The sequence below is a fragment of the Felis catus genome, chromosome D2 (genome assembly GCF_018350175.1).
Source record: "Felis catus isolate Fca126 chromosome D2, F.catus_Fca126_mat1.0, whole genome shotgun sequence".
Classification (NCBI taxonomy): domain Eukaryota; kingdom Metazoa; phylum Chordata; class Mammalia; order Carnivora; family Felidae; genus Felis; species Felis catus.
In genome coordinates, this window is record NC_058378.1 from 40,337,334 (window position 1) to 40,343,429 (window position 6,096).

A 6,096-nucleotide genomic window follows, 5' to 3' on the forward strand; every position below is an offset into this window, starting at 1 on the left:
GTTTTCCAAATTTGTGTGTCATGTACTTATTTAAAAATTTACTGTGTGTGCTTTCAGTAAGTGCTGGCCCTTACTAATCTTTTGTGCAAATTAGAAAGAGATGCCTTTTCTTGACTTTACTTCTGTGTCAGAAATTTGTCACAGTGTGATGGTCTGGATAGGACAATCCACTTTTCTGTTATCTGCTTACTGAAGCAAAGATACTAATCTCCCTTGTCGGTAATATAAATGCATTGTTTTTGTGCAGTGACCAACCTAAACTGTCGGAAGGGCTGGTTCCCAATAGTCAGCAATAATTTAATGAGTGTCTATGTGCTGTGATAATTTTAGTAAATAAAAGGAGACCAAATTTCCATCCTTCACGGAGCTTAGGTTTTGTGGAAATCGTAAATAATAATACAAAATACAAATGAGGAAAATACATATTGAATTATGATAAATGCTAAGAAGGAAAAGTAAAGCAATAAAGTCAAATGTAAGACATGAGTTTTTAGAATTTACATGTATTGTGTATGAATATATCATGTGCATCATGAATGGGACACAAAAATCAAAGTAAAAAGATTAGGTGAAAATAAACACCAATGGCAGTTCCAATATAATTCCCAGTGGATGAGTTCACATCTCTATTTGTAAACCATAGTTGAATAGCAGCACCACCCCACAGAACTTTCTGTGATGTTGGAAATTTCACTCTGGGCTGTCCACAGATTGAGTCTTTAATATGTGTCTAGTGAGAGTGAGGAACTAAATTTTTCTTTAAAATGCAAATAGCTGTAATAGCTGATGCCTGTTAGTGTCGTTCTAGAGAAAGCAAAGTTTTGCTAAGGATAGAGAATCTGAGGCAACTTTGCCCTTGCCCTATAATATCTATTTTACTTCCAGACCCTAAACTTTAGCCCAGTTTGATCTGAAATAATGACATGCCTTCTTCATTCAGTCTCTAACTTGCTTCTTCCTGAATTCCAGTATGCTTAATGAACCCTGCCTGCCCCTGCTCAGTACACCCCGCCCCTGCTGGGATGTGATCTTGTCCCTGGCTCCAACCATGTGATCTGACATAGTCACTGGCTTTAGATACTGCCACCCTCGCTACCTCTCTGTCAACTCCCCGAGGTTGTCTTCAGCCCTCTTTGTTAGGACAATGCTGTCCCCACGATCCAAATCTTCAGAAATCAAGTCTGTGATATTTAGGGTATTAGCCCTGGGATGTTGGCTGTGTTGTGGACTTGTGCTTCTCCAAACACTCCCTGGATCTTGACTAAAGAAGCAGTCTTATCTTCTGGCCTCATCTTAAACTATCGTTTGAGACCAATGTGTTCTATTAAAGGGCTGCATGAACCCCTCCTAAGAGAGTGCTTCTGTGTTTAATATTAGATTAAGTAAAGCATCTGGATCTCTGCTAGCATCTCCAGAAAAGAGTGGCATTAAATACATAAAAAATGCTTAAGAGTTTCTTGAAGAAAAGGTGGTGTGGAAACAGTAGGTGGTCTGGAAACAGTTGTACCAAGTTTTACCAGTCTTCTGCCCCTCCAAGGGAAGCCTCACCACATGGACATCTAGATTGGAGGCGGTCATCAAAAGCATCTCAATAGGAGGTGAATGGTAAATAGCTCCAAGTAAGCAGCATTGTTCTCCAAAGTTCTGTCACACTTGGACAAACAGCTCTATATCAGGAGGTGTTTCATTCGTAGTACGTGGCCACATACACACATTTCCATCCAGTCATCCAGGAGCCCCCCACACAGCACGCAAGACCCAAAGTCCTGAATCCAGCTGGGACTTGCCCACCTAAAGAGCGGGTGTGGCACCAAAGCTAAAGCTCAGGAATTTCTTTCCCAGCCATTTATACAAACCTAGCAAGACTGATGGGAAATAAAAATGCAGTCTCAGCAAAAACATTAAAAGTTCATCTTGAACAAAAAAGAGTTAGAGTGGGAAGAGTCATGTACAAAACGAGGGTTAAAAAAAGGAAATTTGTAAACAAATGAAAAAAAAAACCATGGTATTATAAAGCAGAGTAAAATAATACTGAGGAAACGAAAGGTGTGAATTACATAAGAAGAGAAACAAACTAATTAAAAAACAACACAGAGAATAGAATTGATGAATACATAAAAGAATTAGTTCTTTAAATAAATCAATACAATAGAGAAACATTTAATTAAAAAATATTGAGAATGAGAAAGTTATTGTAACTCCCAAGAGGATATTATATAAACTTCTATGATAATTATGTTTTAATTTCTTGGTAAAATGAACAGCCTTGAAAGGACATAAAAATAGCTATCGCTGACTAAAAAAAGAATGGAAGCTAATAGATACCAAACTATCAAATAAATTGAAAAAAAAAAGGATTAGAAATATTTATAAAAGTTTGGCCCAAGGTAGTTTTAAACAAAGTTATTGTAACCTTCAGGTAGCAAATAACTCCCATGACGTTTCACAATTCCTGCATTTAAAAGTATTTTCATCTCTTGAAACCAATACTACCCTATATGTTAACTGACTTGAATTTAAATAAAAATTTTAAGAAAGTATTTTCAGTCCCGCCAGTTGTAGCTTTTCTGGGACTAGAAAGTGGCAAAAAGTCATGACCGGCTGCTCTGGCAGGGCCACCTGGGCCTTTGGGACCACCTAGATCACCATGTCAAAATAAAGACCTAGAAGCCACTGTCAGGGTCTGGGAAACACAGATCATAGTTGAGGACCAACTGAATGTGAAGTGGACACATATTGTCTTGTTACTAGTACCAAAATTCTGAATAAAACAAAGGTGAACAGGACATATTTCAAAGAGTTTGGGACAGAAGCAAAATTAAATAGACGTAAGAAACAGCATGACCCCCAAAATTATGTCCGCCGGTTAAAAATGATGTAGCTGCTTTGAAATACATTGTCAAATACAAAATCTGACCTATTGAACCTAAAACAGAGAATTGATAACAATTTTGAGAAGGCAAGCAGCTGTAAGAAATTCTCGAAAGATATGCCTAAAATGATAAAACATGAGTTGTAATTGGGGAAATACAGTTTAAAAGTACATGTGAGCCATAATAAAGTAAGGTTTCTAAGATTAGTGTCTATGCCTTTACTATCAAACTCAGTGGCATAAAAGCAAGAACTGTTTTTGGATACTTCTGCAGATTCTGGGATGAGGAATCCCAACAAACAGCAAAGATGGATGGCCTGTCTACACTCCATGATGTCTGGGACTTCCACTGGGAAGACCTGAATGGCTCAAGGTCATTCACATGCCTAGGGCAGACATCACCTGGAAGCTCCTTCACTTAACCTGCAGAGCAGAGGCTGGGCTAACTGAAGGACTAGACTCAACTGGGACTGTCACTGATGGACCAATGTGTGGTCTCTCCATGTGGTTCAGGCTTCTCCCGATACGATGGTTGGGTTATGAGAGGGAGAGTACCAAAAGGAAACATTTGGAGAACCTGAAAGAAACTACATGGCTTTTTAGGATGTAGCTCAGAAGTCACATAGTATCTCATTTCTTGCAGACTCTGTTGATTGAAGCAGTGGTAAGTCCATCAAGATGCAAAGGGAGTGATGTATACTCCATTTCCCATTGAGACCTTTTATAAACCTCCATAAAAACAGACCATATGGAATCCAGAGCTAGAAGCATTAAACAGGATAAAGTCAATTATTTTATTTACTAAGGAGTACCATTGACAATAAAGCTACAACTATTGAGAATCTCTACTTGCTAAAGAATTATATCAAAATACATAATGCAGAACACTTTCCCTCTCTAAGTTTACAAATTAAGTTTCAAAAACATAAAAGATTTAAATTCCATACGAATGAAGTTTAACCTGATATATTTAATTAAACATTCACACACTAGGAAAAAGGCACCTTTTTCCCTGTGTCAATTGATAATTTCAAGATTAACATATGTTAGGCCACAAAGAAAATGTCAATAAAATCTTCAAAGCATAAATTGTCTGGGCCATTTTCTCTGCCACTAAACTTCTGGTAATAAAACTAAAAATAAATAGAAAAAAATAAATGTTTCGCTAACACTGAAAAGCAATAACACAGCAATTAAAAAATCTACTAAATATCATGTGTCAAAGAGGAAATCAAAACTGCAATTATAGGCTCTTTACTAATTAGAGAAAATGATAACAACACATAGCAAAATGTACGGGATACAGCTAGCCCTGAACTCAGAGGAAAATAAGAATATGCTTATTTTATACACTTAATTCCTGTCCACAGCTGTTCTGGAAGGAAAGTTCCAATATTACTCTAATTCTGTCTATCTATCTATCTATCTAATCTGTCATCTACCTATCATCTATCTATTCAGAGCCATTCTTTACTTCTTTTGTCTATGGGTTTTACAGCTGTCATGATAGGAAGTCATCTCAAATACTCATCAATAGAACATCAACTCAAATAAGACATCGCTTCAATAAATGTTGCAACTTCCATATAATATAATTGTATGCAGCCATTATATAAACATGGAAGATAAGCGTTTGCTATAGTAAACCAAAAACGAAGACTTCAAAGAAGGACAGGGAACGAAATTTTGCTTGAATGTAGGACACCTAGAAGAATACAGCAGATGGAATGCCAGTATCTATTCCATCCTTCCTTCCTTCTTTTGCCAGAGCCCTTCTTTTTTCCCCGGGAAATTCATCCACCACATAGCCATGTGCTTCACTAACTTAAGCACTGCAATCACACTCACCTTTCTAGTGATTTCTTCAGGGGTTGATATGTGACATAATTCTGACAAATGAGGTGAAAGAACCTGGGCTGGAGGGTTCTGGAAAATGTTTTATAATTGTTAAAAGAACTAAAGAGTCCCTTCTTTTCAATTCAGTGCTTTTGCATTTGCATGTTGTATTAGAAATTGCTCTAGCTACCTTGCAACTCTGAGAAGAGCTGAGCCAACATGTTGAAGATTGCCAGTAGAAGAGAAAAAGTATCCACTTGGAATCAGTGAATAAATCAGCTTGGGAAGTGCTGTCTTCTCCTGGAACTTAATTACATAGGATATTAATTAACTCTTCCTTCCGTTTCAGCCATTTGAGTTACCATAGCCCCTTGCTTGCAGCTAAAGTCATCTTGTAGGATACGGAAGATACACCTCAAAGATGTGTCTGGGACATGGTTGTGTGCATTTTTTGTTTTTCTTTTGTTTCTACGATTGTTTTTTTTTTTTTGGTATACTGTTTACATTATGGGGCTTGTTGATGTTTTTGTTTGATAGTGATTTTTCTGTTTTTCCCAAGACTTCTGCAGCTCTTCAAGTCTTGGATCTATTTCTCAATCCACTTGTTAGAAGAACAACAAAAGAACTGCTCTATGAGGTCAAATGCAGATAAGGTTGACTTCAAGTGCTACGTACCGTGGCATAATTATATTTTATTTCACAATACATCTTGAGTGATCTTATCCTCAGAATTGTGGAGGATATAACACAGGAAGGGAAAAGAGATTTCTAACTACATGTCTCACAAAGGAAAGAAAGAGCTGAGGTTTGCCAAATGTCAGCAACAAAATAAGAAGACAGAAAAAAAAGATGTAGATGTTTAAATGGAGGAAGCCCAAATAGCGAGATTGTAACCGAATTCTCGGACATATTTCTCCAGCTCTTTCTAAAGATGTAGGAGACAAAAATTAAAAGTGTTTATCCCTTATTCAAAGCAAGTAGTCATATAATATAATATTAAGGGGAATTAAGGAGAATTAAGGGGAAGTGACATAAATATCAACCAGTAATCTAAAATGTTAGATTATGTGACTAATTAACACAAACACTGAAATTTTTTTGAGGCTTTGAAGGAGCAAATCAAAACATATTATACCTGCATAAAATATTATGTCAGCATCAGTGTTATGAAAAGGAAAGCATAGTAAGTCTAGAATTAAAAATAAACAAAACAAAAAATCAAATAAAGTAAAGAAAATACCTTGGGTCAGTTCTAAGCTCCTTCATTAAGTACCTAGGAGATCTTCGGGATACTAATCAGATGTTTGTAAGAGCTTTTTGTTCTATTTGACTCAAACTTTCTATGTCTTACTCCCTGGTTTGTGAAGTTGTTTTCATAAGAAGCAGAG